Source organism: Perna viridis, chromosome 12 (assembly GCF_037379345.1).
Source record: "Perna viridis isolate PV_CMFRI_1.1 ecotype Kerala chromosome 12, ASM3737934v1, whole genome shotgun sequence".
NCBI classification, from domain to species: Eukaryota; Metazoa; Mollusca; class Bivalvia; order Mytilida; family Mytilidae; genus Perna; species Perna viridis.
The window spans coordinates 1920740-1942835 of record NC_142456.1 but is presented as its reverse complement, the minus strand read 5'-3'; the positions used below and the strand labels follow the sequence as shown (position 1 = coordinate 1942835).

Sequence of the window (22096 nt, the reverse complement as noted above, 5' to 3'; positions counted from 1 at the left end):
TTACATTAGCAACGATCAGATTTTTTGTTGTCTGAATTATCTCTAAATACCAGACAAATTGTAATGTATTATTATACATGTAACCCAATTGACCCAGAAATCAATTTAATAAAAAAAATCAAATTGAGCAGTCTTTTTTTTAACAAAAAAAAAAAAAAAACCAAAAAACAAAAAAAAACAAAAACAAAAAAAAAACAAAAACAAAAACAAAAACAAAACAAACAAACAAAGCTACAAACATAAATTTTGAAGAACGTCCCATTTCAAAGGCCAATCTATATCAGTCTATATATGTTTTATATACGGACAAATTCAATTCTGTGTCTGTTTAAGTTAATTTTTTGGAATACAAAGAAAAACTAAAATAATAAATTCCACACGAGATTGGGAACATTGTCTAGAGCTACGATGTTTTAATCATAAGAGACGAAGTACACAATCTGGGAAATGAATATATTTTGGGCATATTCATGTCACGTATCTGAAAAATTCCCAACGATGTTAGAACTGTCAAATTTGCGATGCAAATTTTTAGTCGTTGCTTCCGTGGAACTCGAACTCGTACCGCTGTGACATCTATGGCAACACCGCCTGCACAAAGTCCAGCGCCCTAGACCACTCGGCCAGCTAGGCTATATAAAAATATAGCTTTCACTGGCCGGGTCATTCCTCCTCGTAGGATTAATCTAGGGCTGTAACTTAGTACACGATGTATGGTAGCACGGGACAGTTCAATTAGATGTTATTATGTAGGATAGAGGATCAAATTAATGATGCATGTCACAACAAATCAATATAACAATATTTCTTTGGACTTTGTGCAGGCGGTGTTGCCATAGATGTCACAGCGGTACGAGTTCGAGTCCCGCGGATGGAACGACCATAAATTTGCATCGCAAATTTGACAGTTCTAACATCGTTGGGAATTTTTCAGACCTTTCTATACGTTTACATATCTTCACTGTATCAATTTGATACGATGGAGCAGTGTAGCAAATAGAGTCGTGACATTCTGAGACGTTGTATATATATATATATATGTGTTCACAGACCATTTACTTTCATACACACTCAGTTAATTTAAGGGACTGAAGAAGGTCATTTGTTTACTGAAAATTTTGCCCAATTTATACTTTATTATAGTGTGTTAACATCTTTATCGGTGTCGTTGTACAATCCTTTAGACTTATATAATTATTTTTGTCATCGTTCGGAATTGAAACAGTCGTTGAAAAACCGTGACGATATAGTTATAAAACCAGCAGACAAAGGCAGCGCCATAGTAGTTATGGATAAAAATAACTACATCTCAGAAGCTACGCGTTAACTTCCTGATGAAAGATTTTATAAAAAGCTATCCAGTGACCCTACTAAATCTTTCAGTGAAAAAATTACTTCAGAACTGAACAAAATGTTCAAGGACGGCAGCATTACAGCAAGAACAGTTCGAATACTTAAAACCAGAGGATCTAAGACCCGGATGTTTTTACCTTCTAGTTAAAATTCACAAAAAAAAGATATCCCTGGCCGACCCATAGTTTCTGCTAATAGTCACCCAACCGAAAAAATTTCTGAATTTGTGGATTACCATCTCCGACCCCTTGTTCAAAAGCTCCCGTCATATTTAAAAGACACCACGGACTATCTGAGGAAAATGGAATCAATGAATCCTTTACCTCCCGAAACACTTCTGGTCTCCCTTGATGTCACTGCACACTCTATACTAATATCCCACACGATGACGGTATCGAAGCCTGCAGAGAAGCTTGGGAATCACGAGATATTTTGGACCCCCCTACCGACTGCCTAGTTAATTTACTCACTTTAGTTTTGAAGTGTATCAACTTCACTTTCAACGACGAACACTACCTTCAAATCAATGGTACAGCTATGGGAACGAAAATGGCTCCTTCGTATTCTAACATCTTCATGGGTATATTAGAAAATCAAATAATCTCAACATCTTTATCGAAACCCCTCTCTTGGTTTCGATTCATCGATGATGTTGACATGAAATGGACTGAGTCGAAACAAAATTTAGACAATTTAATCACACATGCCAATAATGTTCATCCATCAATCAAATTCACCCATGAAATTTCTGACACTAAAATCACATTTTTGGATACTACTTCGTTTGTAAAAGACGGGGAAACGTCCATGGATCTTCACAGCAAACCAACTGATAGTCACCAATACTTATCTCCCAATAGTTGTCATCCAAAACATTGTACTAAAAGCATCCCATACAGTCAGGCACTTCGAATTCGGCGTATTTGTTCTTCTGACGATACCACCAACAAACGTCTAGATGAACTCCGTGGTCATTTGTTATCGCGTGGCTATAAATCAACAGATATAGATCGGGGATTTGAACGTGCTAACAAAATCAGCCGTAAAGATCTCCTCGAGTACAAACCTAAGAAAAGAACAAAAGGGTCCCTTTTGTACTTACGTACCATCCAGCCTTTGGGAAACTCTCGCAGTTACTGCATTCATATTGGAAAGACATTCAAAAACATCCCAAGCTCTCCAAGCTCTTTCCGGGGGCCCCGGTCCTGGCATTCCGTACACCGAAGAGCCTAAGAGATGCCTTAGTAAGGGCAGAGATTTCATCTCAGTCTAAACAAAATACAACGGGCCAGTGTCGACCATGTGGAGATAAGAGATGTAAGACCTGTACCCAGATGCTGCACACCATAACTTTTAAAAGCTACTGCACTGGAAAGGAATGTGCCATTTTTTGCGACGTAACTTGCAAAACCGAAAATACCATATACCTTCTCCAGTGCCGATGTGGTATGCAGTACGTTGGCGAAACAGAACAACCTTTCAACAGGCGTATGAATGGTAATCGCAGTGACTACAAATGCAAACCAGACCTCCCTCTGAGTCGCCATCTCAGATCTGCCGGACACACCCAGGAAGATCTCCACAACATTGTTGTGACGATAATAGAACATAATAAAAACTGGTCAAAATGTAAAAGAGTATCTCGGGAAAGCTTTTGGATGAAGAAATTGCAAACAACTTCTCCAGATGGAATTAACGAGAAAAAATAATTCATTTTTAGGTCTTGGATCTAAGGCTGGTACAGCACTACTTGCTATACATCAATACGCCGTACTACAATATTTGAACTTTTTTTTTAAACAAACATAAAGTCAGCCTCATAAGGGTGAAGGAATAGTTCAGCAAGTACAGGAGCACAATTTGTTCCCATTGGAATGCCGATCGTTTGTTGAAAAACGCGTCCACCACACTGGGCAAATATGTTTTTGATTAAAAATTCCAACATTTTGTAAACATCTTCTTCTCTATATTTGGAAGATGATTTGGAATTATTTCTTATAACGTATGAGTAATCTCTACCAAGAACTACATATTTGTATCTAGGTGTATCATTTGTTTGGAAAAACAACGATGTGTAATGTTTTTTAAGTCGGGATTTTAACTGAGTATGTGGAATAGAAGTATACAGTGTTGAAAAATCATAGGTTTTAATGCTATTATATTCTGACAATAGTGTTCAACTGATTGTCTCCAAAAGATCTTTTTTTCAGGATCCACATTGAATTAATACCACTACGGGTGTAACAAGTGTTGTGGTAGGACTGCAAACCCTCTTTGACAGCTGTGTGTATAGAAGTTAAAAGTTTTGAATTTATAATTTATAGTGAGAATGGGAATATATATATAGTGTAGTGGGAATTGGGAATTTTGCAAGTGATAGTGAGATTGAAAGTGGTAAGTTAGAATATAGGTAATTCGAAACAGAAAGATTTATAGTGAGATTGGGAGTGGTAAGTTAGAGTATAGGTAATTCGAAACAGAAGGATTTATAGTGAGATTGGGAGTGGTAAGTTAGAGTATAGGTAATTCGAAACAGAAGGATTTATAGTGTGATTAGGAGTGGGAAGATAATAATCATGGAAATCAATAGTGAGATTCGAAATAGGCAATTGGGAATATTGGAATAAGTGAGATTAAGAATGTATACGCAATTGGAAATATTGACATTTATTGTGAAATTAGAAATGGATAGATTATGTAAAGCAATTCTGCAGAACGAAATTATATTAACACTCAACCAGCAACTCTTCCATCAAAGAGTATGTGTTTAAAATAGATAAGAAGGACAACAAGCTAGCAAACATACATATTTTTTTTACACTTTTGTTTTTAAAAAAATACTTAAATTCTTTTGATTTTTCGAGAAACAATGATTTTATCAGAAACATTTTAACGGATACGTATTTCGCTCATTTGCTTTTGTTAATTTGTATGTATGATTTTAGTTACTTTATATTCTTTGTTGTGTATATCTGTTTTCCATGTCTGGTCTTTGTCCCTGGATTGCATTCTTCTGATTACCGCTATAACCTTGGTTCCCTTGATTATTCGTTAACATATATGTTTAGCAATGATGGGATAAGGTTTTTAAAACTTCTAAGACAACATTCACAGGTTTGATTTAAAAAAGATTAACGAACAGTTATTTTTTTAATAACTATAACATTATTTTTCCTGTTTATATAGATGCTTGATAGATAGGCCTTGTTCGTGTTGGAGAAATTTGGATATGGTTGACAGGGGAAAAAATAACCTACAAAAATTGGATATTTGTATCCCCTCCTACTTTTGGTGATCCGTTCTGTGCTTTTCAGGCATCAACTAACATATGGGCAGCCTACCTCAGAAGACAAGATTGTATCAAAATTACTAATCGTTTTATATGTGAAGTGAAATAAACACAAAGGACCAGAATGGTGATACCAGGACACTTCATTTTGGCAATAAAGTAATGTAACCAATGAAGGCATATTTTGTATTTGCACTGTATTATTTGTGACCTAAAGATTGAATACAGGAGCTTCAAATAAAACCTAACAAAATATTTACATTATCCATTTTTAAAATCTAATGGCTCCTTGTTCGTTTTCATTGTTCTAATTATATACATATTGTTCATTTCATTTCGATATGATTTACACGTGTTACAAGGAATATTGAAACAAACACTAAAGATGTTAAACGTCAAAATTGATTGTTATTCAGGAAGTTCCCAAATAAAATACTACCGAAATAGGAAGCGAACACCATCACTTGCACGTTTTACCTGAGTATATCAAAGGAGCAGCATATCTGTATTCATATGTTAAGTACAATGAAAGAATAAATAATCAATATTTAGTCATTTGATATTTCTAAAAAAATACATTAGTCTGAATAGTGAACGGGTGTCTCATACTTTTAAACTATTCCATACAGAAATGTAATACAAAATTAATAAACCAATGTAAAATAAACATCTTTATCGTCGTACTATAATCTTTAAATTATTGATAGCTTTTTTCTTAAAACCTTGTATCGATGCGTCATATTTAGTCATAGTCTGTAGGATTATAAATAGAGTATGTAATGTTGTTTTTCAAACCAGAAATATTATAATGAAAAATACAAAGTTAAAAAAGAAAAAAAAAAGTGACGCAGTTCATTGCCTTATTTCAGGTTTGCAAAAAATGATTTTGAAAGAAAACATTTCTAAATACACCTCTGGGCATAGTATTCATCGAACATATTTCACATAAATGTGTGTGTGGAAGTCAGACACTAACCAGATTTTACTTCAGCAAAATATGACGGGTGTCGCTGGCTAACATTTTCCATTATATGCGTTAATATTTCTAGCTCTTTATTTTCTAAATTTAAGTTGACATTACGTGACACCAATGGAGCTCAACTATGACAACGTAAGCAACGGCGTTTACGACCTCCTATTCCATTGGACAAAAGTTGGGACAACAGTAATATTCAGGGATCAATGGGAAGGAGGATTTGTTTCCTGTATATTTCAAATGAAAATCAGATTTTGGCTTTCATTTATATTGGGTTATGTTACTGAACCATTGAAATACAAAATGTAAAAAAGAGAACGCATCTAAACCGGATTTTCCATAAACTTGCACGAAAGACAAGTCAAGCAAAAAAATAAGTCTTTATTTCAAAGATAGCATTTGCGTATTTTGTGATGTCTTGCCTTTTTTACTTTCAAATATAAATCGACGACTTGAACTTGAATTTCTCCCTATGATATTTTTTTATATATACAGTATTGATTGTTTCACAAAAAATACGTAAGCACACCAGTGACTTGATTGCCATGAATGTACAAAAACAAGGAAATAAAATACTTTAAATATCTACCAAAAATGAATACAAGTTAATTATTAAATTGTAATGTCATAAAAAGATAACAAAATTAAAAATTATAACATTTCAACAAAAATTAAAACAAAGTTCAAATCCAACTGTATAGATCACACAGGGTAAACCGGTACACAAAGTAGTAGTAGTAATAATAATAATAATAATAATGATCATAACAATAAAACAAAAACAAAAACAAAAACGTGTGACAAAATTCAACACGACTAAATACTGGAGATATGGATGATTTGGAGTAGCATATGTTTACTCGGAGGACTCACAATATATGACATTGTTAGATGAAATAGGAATGGAATGTCACGCCGAACGAAACAAACAAGACGAACACAACGATGTTAATATGTTTAACTTAGACACCAACCCGACCGAACTTGAAGATGTACTAAAACAAGCAGATGTGTCTGAAACTGAACAACATTTTGGTAAACAGATCTGTCCATTGTACATCACAGTATGATATAAGACCATCAGAATGTGGCATGTACTTACATAAACGTCTTACAGGTATTAAAAGAAATACAATCAGAAACAAGAAGTTTGAAATTATCAGCCTACTTTTTACGTGGGTATAATTGTATTGTAATTGAAACTAAAACAAACGCAAACTATGAAAAAGTATAGACTTCTAAATCGTTGAATAAAATTATTCCACTACTTCTCGTGAGTGGTAACATTTAGTTCAATAGAGCTAAAGACAGGCAGAACAGTAAAACAGAAAAAAACATATTCTATAGCATACTATAGTCACTACGTACAAATGTACATGGAGAAAGTCCCGTCTCTGTACTCGGAAATTTTGATTCATTTGATATATTATAAACTTCCTGGAAAACAAATAGGACTATTTATAGAGACATAAAGAGTGAAAGTTTTATATAAAGACCATGTATTGTAAGGTATCAATTAAAGATTTTTTGTTTTAAAATCATAAGAAACGCGCCTTGTTGGCCTCGCTATAATGTTAAAATGAAAAAGACAAAAATCGGTTTAAGTGGAATTAGGGAGTGGGCGAGGGCGAACACCTAAAATGCTGTAGGATACAGCTAAATGTATACATAGATGTAGGCAGAAACCAAGTATCAGTTAATGCATTAAGGCATAAAGGGGGTTGCAATTCTATTTTAGACGGGAGGTGGGAGGTAAAAATATTTTAAACTAGACATAATTTTCAAAATTGGCTTCCGCACAAATGTACCAAAAATATTTCTGGGAGGAATGACATCATGTTGATATGACACTTAACCGCACTACCCATCCCCCTTCCCCGCAAACAAGTTTATTTAAATGTAAAATAAACACATTTCTCTTACAGTTTGTTGTCAATTAACAAACGTTAGTTACTATAGATACTAGCTCGTATAATAAAGTAAGTGACCTGACCAAAAGTAACTATTATTCTGCATGCATTTTATTCTGCTCTTTTCGCTTTCTAATGAATAATCTCTGTTTCCTGTTTTGTTTTGTATTTGGCCATGAACTTTGATTTTAGAGTACTTGTCGTATTATTGACGTCTCGGTATTTATTCCGATATCTACATTTACAAAAAAAAAATGGAATGAATTGTTTTTGGATTTATCTTCTTCCTACATTTTATTAATAACAATGTGTGGTATTCATATATTTAATCAATGTACTTTTCCTTGTCTGTTTCAAATTCGTTTTATTCTTTTGTTTGACGGCAAACAATACAAAATGGCTTTTTCAAAAAAGAGATTTTAAAAGTTTAAAAAAGATACAAAACGACTAAAGTAACCAGCAATGTATATAAGACATAAGCAGCATGACTGAATATGGATAGCCAGTTTTTAAAAATAAATCATACGTAAATAAAATACCCGTATTTAAGATAAATCGAACGCTGACATTTGTCGAATATTTTTCTTATACAAGAATGTATCTGTACGGAAATAGTAATTTAAAGATGTTAATAATATTTTGAATTTCCGACAAACGATAAGGAAATGTTCAATTACTTAGGTTTAGAAAGTATGTGCATATGTTAGCTTTATTTTTGTTTCTGTACATGATCATAAAGATTAAATATTCTAATTTTTGTTTGTTTGTTAACATTAAGCATTTCAGTCCGAATTAAACCCAGAAGCATGGGGTTGTTCTGCGCCTCCGAAAACAAATTACATTTTAATATGTTACATGTAGTGACCTCGAACATTAAGTTGATCGTTCTTAAATAATGAAAACAAATGCAATGATGTGTGTTCAAGGTTGAGACAAGAGGAAAACGGAAAGAAACAGAAAATTGCTACGAACTTTTGATAATGTGTAAGTTTACCTTTCAGATCACAGTAGTTTAAAGGCAAAGTCTGTTATGTATTTTCTAGATATTGGTGTCAGATAAAAAATAAAATGAACAGATTATGAGTTGAAAATTAACAAGTGATAATGAAAATGAATAAAAAAAAAACAAAAACAAAAACAAAAAAAAACAAAAAAACAAACAAAAACACGAAAAAAAAAAAAAAACCACACACAACAAACCCGCAAAAAAATAAATAAAAATTAAAAAACAACAACCCTCCTCAAAGAATTATTACCTTATCTGGGCACAGTATTTGTTTTTAGTTATTCAATGTTTTCAGATCGATAAAGGGACATTCTGTACGTTCGGTTTCTTTATGGAAGTTTCTTGTGTTTCAACTTTATTTTCAATAAAGATATGAAGCAATCACAATAGGCTGCAATATTTTGTACTCCAGGAAAAGAACCATTAAGACTTCTAACTTTAAGTGTTTACATTTTATCAGTCATCTACAAAGAAACTTCACTGACAACATTAAAGCTTATTATTGCATTTGTGTATTGTAGTTTGCCAACACTTCATTTTAATTTCGGATTAAACCAAGGAATATATTCATTTTTCTTGAATGTAGTCACACAATTAATCTTAACAAAATTAAGCAGCAGCCACCTTCTGCATCATTTAGAAAAAAAGCAGTGAAAAACTCATATCTTAGATAAAATCAAATATAACATGCATATGGAATTCAGGTTGTCGAAAATCATTCATTTAAATTAAATTTAATGTAAACGATTGGTTATGCAAGAATTTCGAGTAAATACAACAATATTTGCTTGGACAAACTTTCTATTCATAATGTCATAAACTACATTTGTTTCCGTTACCTTTTTTTATTTTGACTTGAGATTTGAAATAAGTAGAGACGGAGATAATGTTCAGTTTTACTCATTAACATTTCCTCCTATGTATCTACCGACCTGACAACCTATGCATGCGTAAGAAAAATTGAAAAAAGAAATTGTATGAAAATAAACTAAAAGGAATCGATAATCATCTTTTGTCGTTATAAAAATGCATCTTATGCGCATGTGTTGTGCACTGGAATCTGAATGAATCATGCTCAAAGAAAAATATTCATAAATGTGACAATAAGGACACATAGTTTATGTTCTGATGAAAGTCTTAGACGTTGTCGAAAATGCAGAAAAGCGAGGTTAAGGTTACAATAGAACGATTTGGAAAAATAAACAACACTGACACTTAAACAAAAATGAATGCAAAATTACCATTTGAGACACTATTGTGTATAATATTGCATGGAAAGATTTGTGTGTTTTTATGCCTAATTGCTATGTGGAATAGCACATCATATTTTAACTAAATTTTATATACTCTAACTATATTGCCTTCATTTTGTTCCACAAAGCAAAAATGTGTACTGTATGTAGTATATTGGAGAAAGTGTTTTTTTCTGATGCAGTTAATATCCTGAAAATTGTAAATGCTTCATATACAAGAAAACCAAGGCATATATTTCATATATTGGGAACAAAAGCAACGAATGATTATAAATATTTGCGCTTATATCAGGAACGGGAGTAAATTCCATCCTTGAATATTTTTACAGCGCAATGAAAGGAGAGAAAAAAAGGTTATTAACATTACTATACAAAGTATCCTTTCCATTGCATGGATTCTTGTGGAGTTTATTAATCCAGTACATAGACGGCAAATCACAATCATCGTCCTTGGTAGAGAGACCAAAAGGGGATAGCACAGATTTATGATTTTCCACAATCTCTTCTTTGGAGAGTGTGGTAGAAGTATAGGTGTCATCACTGCTATTATTTTCTACGTCTACCTGTGATGATAAACATTAGATGTAAAACGTTCTGCAGACAAAAACAATGTCGTTTTGGGCTTTGTCTGCTGGTATGACAACATATTTGTCATGTATAGGAGACAATGTTTTTGCTACATCGGGGTCTTTGAAAACTGATGTAGCCTTGGCACTCATTGACCTACTTAAACTTTCATTCGTTTCAAAATTAAAGACCTGACGGCGACCTTTAATCACTCCGACACAGAATCAGTGTCTTCTTCTTCTCGTTTTATCTATTTTCTTGCATAGTCCTCGACGGCCTCCATAAGAACTTTTAAGTTATAATTCCAGTTACAACTGATTTTATTTGTGTTGCAGTAAAAACGGTCTAAATGAATGATCTTGTCTCAACTGATGAATGCAAACAATTGCAGATAAAACAATCAACTTATAAGTTTGCGTGAAGTATAAGTGGTATAAAAAGCACTTCATTACATTAAAACAAAATACGCATGTTTAGTAAATACGAGTGGTAATTTATGTTTATGAAAACGTCCATATCATTTGTACTGTAAAGAGAGCTTACACCAAAATAAAAAGAAATAAACAATATTCATCCTAAAATAAATGTTGCTTATAGACTCTCAACTTCTGTCTCAATACTTTCTATCTTGAAGTTAAATACAACTGAAGTTACTTCCATGTATTATTTAATATACAGTATATGTAATCACATAGATGTTCCCCTTCCAAAATACATGTACATGTACAAAATGAACCTGATGGTCATTTATCATAATCAGTGGCCTACAGTTCCTATTTAATGTTATGTAAATTAATTTTCTGTGCGTATTAATAAGATAAACTTGGATTATCGGTTATATCAAATATATTCCGTGTGTCGATGAAACACAATTCTAGCTATTTTACAATCTACGCCTACTGATCTTACATTTTGGATGAAGCGCCAATGCGTAGTAAGAATGAGCTACGGTCAACGCTTTTACACGCGGATGATGCATAAAACTTTTAACACATAAATTTTGAAGACAAAACAACAATTCGTAGCAATTTTATTTATCGTATCAAACCTATGAGTCGAGGGAAATGAAAATTTATTAATTTAAAGGTATACGATGTCCTGGAATTTAAATCAAATCGATATTGATTTAATTATTATTACTTTATAAAGATACAACAAATATCTCTGAAGAATGCTGATTATCTATATTGTCTATTTCATGAAAATAAATGGTGTTCAGTGATAAATATTTCTGCAAAGTTCACTTGACGACATTCTCAACCATGCACAAACAAACAGAAAATGAATAATTAAAAAAAAAATGTGTCTCCAAGTATGCAAATGACTCGTGGTAGCTCTGTATCAATGATAAACATGCAACAAATAAATAAGTGACAAATCTGTTTTCCCAAGTGTGCATGTAACTCATGTTAGCTCTGTATCAAGACTAAACATATAAAAATGAATAGGTGACAAATCTTTTTTTCCCAAGTGTGCAAGTGACTCATGTTAGCTCTATATCAAGGATAAACATACAAAAAAAAAAAAAAAAAAAAAGAATAAGTGACAAATCTGCTTTCCCAAGTATGCAAATGACTATTCTAAGCTCTCCATCAAGGATATACCTACTGAAAATTGCCAATTACTTTTTTAATTGTCAAGAAGAAAAGGAATGTTACATAGGTATTTGCATTTGAGGACATAATCAACAATATATACATCTTAGTGATTGAATTTTCTTCATTTTCTACAAAAACATATATAACACCACAATACGCCAAGTCCAAGATCTTGACTTATTTATTTTGCACAAACATTGTTTTGGCCTCCTTTAAAAAAATCAATATAGTTTGGTGGTACTTTTTCGTTATGCGATCTCGTTTCATTTGAACCATATTTGTGTTCCATAAACTGTTAGGTAAAAAGATGTTTGTTTTAAAATTAAAACAACGACAGAACTGAAAGAAGAAATTGAGAAAAAAGGGTTCGTACCGGCAAATGGAAAGAAAAACTTCTTAAATAGTAAGATAGGGAGGTAAATCAGTTTTTGTTTATTTTAAATATTTGATATAAGGAAGATCATAACATCTGTTGTTTCTTTAAAATATATTATGATATTGTCTTCAAACACTTCAGTAGAAAAGTAATCGTCGTATTAAAAACAATATGCTTGTTATTATGCCGATTACAACTAATTATAAAAAAAATAACTAATTATAAAAAAAATAACTAATTATAAAAAAATACATAAAAAATCATTGAAAATACATTATATCTCTTTGTTTACACAATTTGTTTTTATAAGATGACGCTAGTTGATTGACAGTGGTACCCTTGTTATAGGTACACGTGTAACGTTCCCGATCCCAAGTACACGAAGCACACGAAATACGAAACACGATCCCACGAAACACGCACACGAAACACACCATACACGAAAGCCACACGAAACACGTTGCATGAAGCACGATAAAATGATCGTGTCCGCCGGAATTATTATTCTCAGTAATTTGTATATTTCGAAATCTAACTTGCAAGACGAAACTGATACTAATTATGATATCAAGTGTACGTGTTCGTCGTATTTTGTTGATTGATAACATCTTACATGTAATTTTACATTAATGTGTATTATGCAATAATAAACACATTCGATATACACAATTTTTAAATGTCTGTAAATGTTTTGATATGAAATCATGTTAATTTCCGTTATACATCGCACTTTGCGAAACCATTGTCATTGGTCTGGAAGTATGAACATGTTGAAAGTTCTTAAATTTGAAGAAAAAAACTAAAAAAATAGTTGATAAAGTGTTTTTACCACACAATAATATTGCTATGAATGTGACATAATTAGAACTATTTTTATGTGTAAAAGGTCCATATTTGTTGAATTTGAATCATTGTGATAAAAGCACTCTATTTTGAAATAATTAATAGCAAGTTAAATTATGTAATACCATGTTATTGGTCTAAAAATGATATTGCATTGTTGATATACAAAATGTCCATTTTATTATACATGGGGCATTGCAAAAACATTTTCACTGGTTTATGAATATGAAAATATTAAAATTTCATAAAATTGGGTAAAATATACTCAATTTGATTATTTTTGGCTTATACAATATCATATTAACGCTGTAAATATTACAAGAAAGTAATATTTATGTGAAAAAAATGTCCATATTTGTTGTATATGGATCATTAGGAACACATTTTCATTGTTCCAGGAGAATAAAAATACCAAAATTGTTTAATTAATGCGATACCATTTTGCTTGACTCAAAAAGAAAACATTAAATTGTTGATATAAATAGTGTTTATTATTATACATGGTACTTTGTGAAAACATTTTTTTTTTGGTCTGAAACTATAAACATTTCAAAATTTCAATAGAATGGGGTAAAATCTACTAAATGACTGATGTGATACCATCTTACTGCTCAAAATATGAAAGGAATTTAATTTTTATGTGACACAAACCATATTTGGAATAGATTTTTATTGTTCAAGGAGAACAAAAATACCAAAATTTCATTGATGAAAAGTACATTAGTTTGAAATAATTCAGCTATTTTAACTTATTACACATGGTATATTGCAAAAACATTTGTATTGGCCACAAAGTATTAAACTTTTGAAATCTGAAAAACTTGGGGTAAAATATTCTCAATTTCTAGATAGTAGAGTATTTTTGACTTATGCGATATCATCTTATAGCTCTTAATATGAAAAGAAAGTATTTGTTTTATGTAAAAAAATTTCTATATTTGTTGTATATGGATAATTGGGAAGACATTTTGCTTTTTTTTTTCAGGAGAAAAAAAATACCACAATTTCATAATGTAATGGTCAAAAGTATTCTATTTAGAAGTAATTTAGCTCTGTTAACGAAAGCCATACAATCTTACTTGTCTAATAATATAAGTAAATATTGCATTGTTGATATGAAAAATTTACTTTTTTGAGATACATGGTACTCTGTGAAAATAAAAATCACTGGTCTGGGAATATGTAAATATTGAAATTTTATAAAATTGGGGTAAAATAGACAAACAAAGGCTATTATTGTTCGGAAAACTTTTGCCCTACCATTTTGAAAGACCCATCAAATTTTGGCATTATTCCATTATATGTACAAATATTGTACGATTCTTTGCTACCACTTATTTCCTACATCTATTGATTCCTGAATTTTTTTTCAATGTAAAAGGAACACTGATTTTAGCTTAGCAAACGAAATTACAACGGTATTCCATAAAATAGATTTACCATAGTAGCTATTTTTATTATCCAAACAGAATACAGAACCGTCGCACGAAGAACGTTACACGATACACGAAGAACGAAGAACGAGGTGCGCACACGAAAGGCACACGCACACAAATCCCACGCTGCACGATACACGATTCTACGAAACACGCACAAGAAGCACAAGAAGCACACGATACACGCACACGAAGCACACGAAGCACGCTAAAATGGGGATGTTACACGTTTCCGGAGGTGTATGATATATGTACAAACCATTAAAGTGTTTTTCACCACCTTTTGTATTTCAGTTGAATTTTCTCATAATGCAAAGGGAAATGATATTTATAACAATGATCGATAGTCTTAGCATCTACATGATATGTACCATTTATTGCTTTCTTTTTTTTTACGACATAGGGGAAAAACTACTATATGGGCCTAAAATAACTTTTCAAATAGAACAGAGGTCGCCGCAAGATAAAGCATCAGTTGCATTATACAAAAAAAAAACGTACTAAATATCAGAAAAAAAATAAATAAATAACTAGGACCCTGAAAAGACGCGTACCTACATAGAAGAATACATTTACCAATTTATTTAAATATAACTGAAGAGGTGCAGCAACACGTGGCTTCCTCCTAAATTTCTTATAAATATTAAAGCTATGACAATTCTCTGATTGAAGTCAAGAAGATGTTGAAGTTACATTCACTGATTCTATTGCTGATCTGTATCACGTTTATTGTTTATATAGAAGGTAGGCAAACATATTATCATTTTATTACAAATATATGTAGACGTTGGTATATTTTGAAAGGCATTGTGCTTTTTTCCGTGTATTACAACTTATATATCTTGTTTTGCATTATTAGTATTGAAGTTTTAAACTTGATGTAAATAATCAATTTAGACAAGGCACATTTAAAGGGTTGAAATTATTAAAGCATCAAAAACAAAGGCAAGCATAAATAGACAATTCTTGCGTCAGGGACATATGAAAGTATTAAAGGTTTTTTTTGTCTTTATTTGAATCATAATTAATTTGTGTAGCTTATTTAGAGTAAATGCTTATGTCTTCTTTATAACACTGTAAATAAGGGGCAATAACACATTTATCGAACTCTTGGATATTGTGAAAAAAAGAATTATCAGAAAGGACTTTAAATCACTAAAAAATATCCAAATTCGAAAGTGTCAAATTTACTATACTATGATTATATTTGATACTTGAATTTTAGTTTCCTATTAATGACAGTAACATCCTTGTTGCTTCTGTTTCTTTTAAATACGATAAACATTGTGGAAGACACGTCAAATGCGAACTTTAAGGGTATTTTTTTTTCTAAAATATAGAAGTTAATGCGGGTTTTCAGAATAAGAAATAGATAACGAGACAATGGTAAAACATTTCTGAATATAGACAGTACTGTAAGTACGTTGCATTAAAATAATAAATAAAAATAGAATCACAATAATTTTGTTAGAGATTGGATTTCAGGAATTATCATAACTGGATCCACCCTATAAATAAGTAGGCATAATTAATTACATTGATGCAATGGTAGATTTCTAAAATGATGATTATTTCATCACAATTTTAAAGAGGGCTAGATCATATTGTTACTTAATCATTCGCCATGTTTATACCCATACACATTTCAATTTGAAATTTCTAAATGTATTGCATCTTGATGCATTGTTTTCTTTACTGCAATTGTCGTTTTTATATACAATTTATAAGTGTTATGAGTGCATTGCACACTAATTTGTCTTCTCAAATTTTTTGTAGGCCAACGACGATACTATTTGCACAATCGGATACGCCAAATACCTACCCCAAGGCCAATCACTCGACCAACACCTTTCCCGTGGAGGCCCCCTCCATGGAGACGACCAAATCGCACACCATGGAGGCGCAGGCAAAATCGATTCCCTGGAAGACAATTCCCTAATCGCAGAAGGAATTGGAATGGCTGATAAGACAGAACGGCTTGTACACCATCAAGATTTATCGTGTTTATGATATATTTATGAATAAATACATACGCTTTAAGTAATCGTTTGCTTTTGTGGCTTTTATATCTATACATTTAATTCTTTCAAATGCAAAATTTGCTAACAAATGAAGGAAGAGAAGAGTGTCGAAACCTTAAAAAATGTAATAATCAGCCAAAGACAGTGTTTGGTCTTTTGGTTAATAGTGGGAGAAAAAATTCAGCAATCTTCAATTTGTAAAAAAGTATGTCTTCAATTGGCCCCTTAAGACAAATAAATGACATTAGCAAAAATGAAACTCACAATTCACTTTTATTGTTTAAACAGTATTATAAAAACCATCAAGATGGAGGGAACGATACTCTCCGAACTTACAACTGTTGCACAGACATTACAGTGTGGAGTTAGTTTGATGGGTTCAAAACTCCCTTTTCCATCTAGCAAATGTAGATATAAAAGAAGACACAGTGTATCACACGATAAAATCCAAATCGAAGTAGATCTGAATCAAATATAAAAAAATGAAATACACAGAACATTTCAAAAGAGTAATCAAGGGAACCAAGGTTATAGCGGTAACCAAAAGAATGTAATCAAGGGACAAAGATCTGACATGGAAAACAGACATACACAACAAAGAACAAAAGGTAACTAAAATCATACATACACAGTAACAAAAGGAAATGAGCAACTCGAACCCCACTAAAAACTGGGAGCATGGACCGGGTGCACCGGTAGAGTAAGCGTCCTCTGCTTTTTCTAGTAACACCCGCCGAGTTGCTCATAAAAAGTCAAGTCCGGGGTAGACAAACGAGAAAAGGAAAACTATGACCCGTTGAATAAATCAGTTTTCGTGGTGCAGATGGATACACCATAACGATCCACGAGTTCATGATGACAACCATAGAATTTCTGTAGTGATGACTTCAATCTTGTAGCAACATAACCCTGTTCCGGAAGCCTTTTGTTAGAGTTCTAGTGCGATATAAAAAGCTCTGGCATAACATATGAGTTGTGATATGAACACTCCATACGCAGGTGCTGAAGGGATGTTATAAAAGTATAAACTAATTTTAAATATGCACAGGACAACTAGCAGCATATTTAGGCTATTTATCACAAGGTATTATAATTCTACATTTTAGCAGCTCGAACTGTTTTTTATTATACATATATGGTACACGTAACACTATTATTTGGTATTTTCATTCATATTACAATAACGTCCGTCAGACAGACAGAACAATATTTCTAAAATTTCGTACATTTTCTTCATTTGCTTCATTAACATTACATTTGACCCTCGGGGATAATAGGGTTATACTGTGAATATTTTCAAATGGATGTTAGGTCAAAGTCACAAACCTGTAATTTCTTTGGAATAATTTCTTAATGGAGGCAAATGCATGTTTTATGTCCCATTTTGCCAATAAGTGGATAAATACCCAAGCATGGCTGCATGAAATGGTCGTTCATTATCTTTTCGTGACCCTCTTTGTACCCTCCTTTAAAGTGGTTTGGCCTTACCGCCAGAATCAATATAATCCTTGTTTTTATCGTTTATTCAATACTTGATTTATTACCGCCCACTTTACTTCTACATGACCAATAATATTTGAGAACAAAGTCAACTGCAAAAAGCATTATAACAATGCAAATTTTAGAATATAAAAGATATAGTATAGCACTTCTGGTAAAAATATCACTCACTTCGAGTTTTCAAACTAAAAATATATCATTTCCATGATAAAGCCTTTGATTCTTTGATCATATAAAAATATATTTTCATGTAGATTTGTAGAGACACGCACACTACAATATTATTTGTTTTCTACTCTTAATTGGCTGATTTTGAGATAAAACAATCATTCTAAAAGAAACTTTCGCTAAATTGGCCATTCCGTAACAGTTTATTATTTCCAGTATATTTCAACATCTCCATCCCAAAATCAACTCATTCATTGGACCTTTCAATTTGAAAGATATAAGTTTTTAGGAAAAAAACCTTCATACGCTAATACATTCAATCAATACTCACACGAAATGAAAGAACATAGAAAGGAAATTGAAGAAAAATGGGAATAAACGACAAAAATGTATTTATCAATATATTTACATGTAGCTGTAGATGTCAACAAGGATTAAACCGTAAATTTCGTATTGAATACAGGATTCATAGAAAGGACAATTATTTTATTGAGATCATGAAGATGTTTGAATTTCATTCACTGCTCCGGTTGTAAATCTGCATCGTGGTAATTGCAAATAACAAATAAATGCTGAAGTTTCTGATATTGTAGGTTTCTCTTTGCCTATTTTCATTGAAATACATACAAATCATTTATTCATGGATGTTACGTTGTATGGTAAAAAAAGGTTTTCTTATAATTCAATATTTATGATACTGTTCGTGAAGAAGCCAGGCAGACCCTATGGTTAGGGCGGCACAGGGTTAGTTTTATGCCACAATCGTTTTGTTCCAATCCTATGTAACGTTAAACTGAAAATGTAGTGATAAACAGGTATTTTTCTGTATCAAAAGTGTATGAATCAGAATATTTGATCAGAGTTCACTCACAAACTTTCTTTATTATGATTAATATAAAGTATTATTTCCCTATATTTTTAACTTTGAAAGGATTCTATGTAATTTATTGCATGCTTACTATTCCGTTTATTACAAACCAACGTTTGTTTTATGGAAACATTTAGATTTCTAATAAATCAACCAATTTTGAAAATAAATTGTGCTGTGTGCCAACCGCTAAACGAATATTCTATTGATGCTTTCTTAATTCCTTTATGTTCTAACACACATCTCTGATGTCACCTTTATACGCTAGAAAGCACGGGAGGTTCAGTGGTCTACCTTGTTGAATCCACATTTCATCTTGGAAATATCTGTGCGAAGTCCGCATCTGGTTGTTCTAAGATGTCTCTCATTTGCTTTCCCATTGACTATTGGTTTTGACAATTGTAAATTTGTTATTACTATTCATTTTCTTTTTATGCCAATTCAAAATGCTAGTTATAACTAACGTCAACACATAACAAGCCAAATCATGAAAATAGTAATGTTTCATACAAACCGAAATACAATTTTTAGACCGACGTTTAATTTACAATATTCAGAATCTTACGCAATCTTTGAATATAAAACCATATATATATGTATATATATATATATATATATATATATATATATATATATATATATATATATATATGTATATATATATATGTTTATTATCAAGACTTTAATACGAGTTCAAATGCCCACAAGGCCATCAGCAACAAGAAATTTCGTTCATCATCTTATATTTCAAGACTTTCTATTTTGACCATTTGTATCAATTGAAGTTACTTTTCCAGTATGTCTGTATAGAAACTTTAGTGATCAACTTTATTTCATTTTATTTCATTCATTTGTTCATATTAAACAATGAAAGTTGACGTCATAATAAGTTACTGTATATAGTTCGGATGTCATTTATATTAATTTACATTAACAATGTATAGTATGGATATATGGTAATCTAACTGGACAATCGGCGTCATAAATGATGTTGCATGAGTCTATACAGCACATTTCCCATATTAAAACTTATGAGGCTACATGATCCAGTCTAACATTATACAAACAAATGTTTCATTGAAAAAAGGCTATGCCAAATGCTCATACAAGCTGATGCAATATCGAAATTAGAATATTCAATTCTTGAAAAAAAAGTCTTAGTAAAAATCAGGCCATGAATGAAACAAATTCACCAATTTGAAATAGAATTTGGCTTTTCGAACTATCTAAATTAATGAGAAAGCCAATCATGTCTCAAATCATACGCAATGCACTGAAAAGAACATTTCAATGGCAGATACCTTTGTCAAAACCTCATTTTTCCAACATTCCATTGAACAATTTCTTTAAAAAATCCTTTGATGCAGAGATCTAATAGTGGTCTTTTCAAATTAGGAAATCATCTTTGAATGAAACTATATTGTCAAATTGCTGGGGTTTCGACATGCATGCTTCTGATATTTCCTATTTTGCACGATTCTTGGAAAAACCCAAACTTAACCAGAATGTTGTCAACCACGACAAAAAGAATAAAACATATGTTAAAATCTGGTTTCCCCAAATATGCAAATGTCATGTTTTCGTTTTGTATAAAAGATCATGCACACGACAAAATATAAACCTCTTTAAAAAATTAGAGCGGTGATGCATAAATTAGTTTGTATTCGGTATACAGTCGATTGGTTGGATGCATTTGAAGTTCAAATCAATAACAGGATAGTTATCAATATGTACATCTCAGATGCCGATTTTTCTTCATATCCTATAAACAAGACTGAAGTTTACGCTATGTAGTCGATCTTGTTTTTTTTTTTAATTTGAGGTCTGGTCAAAAGTTTCATTCATTACTACATGGTATGGAGGCGCTGTGTTGCAAATTTGTGTATGTTGTTTGTCAGAACGAGGTCATCTTATAACAATTTCTATAGTCATTGTGATATATTTGCTGATTGCACATTTTTCATGAAGAATGCAAATTTATTCATATATGCATATCTTAAAATACAAAAAATACAGTAAAAGCATAGTTGAGCATCTTTTGTTCTGTCTTTCTAAAAAATAATTTCATTGTACACGTCATCAATAGTGATAATGCAAAAATTCTGTCACACGATGGTTGAAATGCTAAACAAACTGTAACCATGAAAAGGGGGATCAGAATAAATTGACCACATGTCAATACACATGTCAATATTTAAGCAACACATGGTAGCATTTTCTCATAAAATATATATTTAGTCGATCCACGTTAAAGTAAAGAAAATATATTTACTGAACATGAAATTATATTGTAGTCTCTTAATACTGGTCTGTATTTCGATATTTGCATCTACCAAAGGTAAACTTAGAACTGGTCTTGAATTTTAAGCAATTGTTTGGAAAATAAGAACAATGAGATTTGGCTATAATTTTCATGATTGTCATTATAAATAATTCAAGAATTGTTGTCCATAGTTCAGAATTGTTCATAATATTTGTGATACATTTGCACAGTTAATTGCTGAAATATATTTGAAACTGACTTATGCTCTTACACAATTTATTTTTACAAATCTCTCAAACATTATTATAAATTATCACCCGTTACTCTGCCTTGAAATGTCAATAATTTTCAGCTGTGTTTAATTCATCACATAAATATAACATGATACACGGAAACTACATATCTTATAGAAAATGACATGTAACTTTTTCAATGTATGTGGCTCTGTGTTATCGTCTTACAATTTTCACTAGGAGAAGACGAAAGGTACAGACGTGGGCATTGTGTCTAAGCAAAAAGTGTCATGCTTCCACCACAGCAGATGCATTACCGAAAAACATGGGCATTGAGACGAGAGTAGACATATAAGAAATGTCGGCATGCGAATAGGTGTTCTTTTGAGACGTTTTCCACCCGGAAATTGAATGTTGCGTCGAAGTGGTTGATTGT

The 22096-nt window shown here is 31.8% G+C and overlaps 2 long non-coding RNA genes across 2 annotated transcripts; both read left to right on the top strand.

Annotated features, from left to right (window-relative positions):
- The first annotated feature begins 3674 nt into the window (after positions 1-3674).
- LOC148600733 (uncharacterized) lies at positions 3675-4897 on the top strand. Its single transcript, XR_015917284.1, has 2 exons — positions 3675-3747; positions 4540-4897. It is a non-coding gene; the product is annotated as an uncharacterized LOC148600733 (long non-coding RNA).
- Positions 4898-14984: 10087 nt separating this feature from the next.
- LOC148600732 (uncharacterized) lies at positions 14985-16647 on the top strand. The gene is made up of 2 exons (XR_015917144.1): positions 14985-15351; positions 16384-16647. It is a non-coding gene; the product is annotated as an uncharacterized LOC148600732 (long non-coding RNA).
- The last annotated feature ends 5449 nt before the right edge of the window (positions 16648-22096 follow it).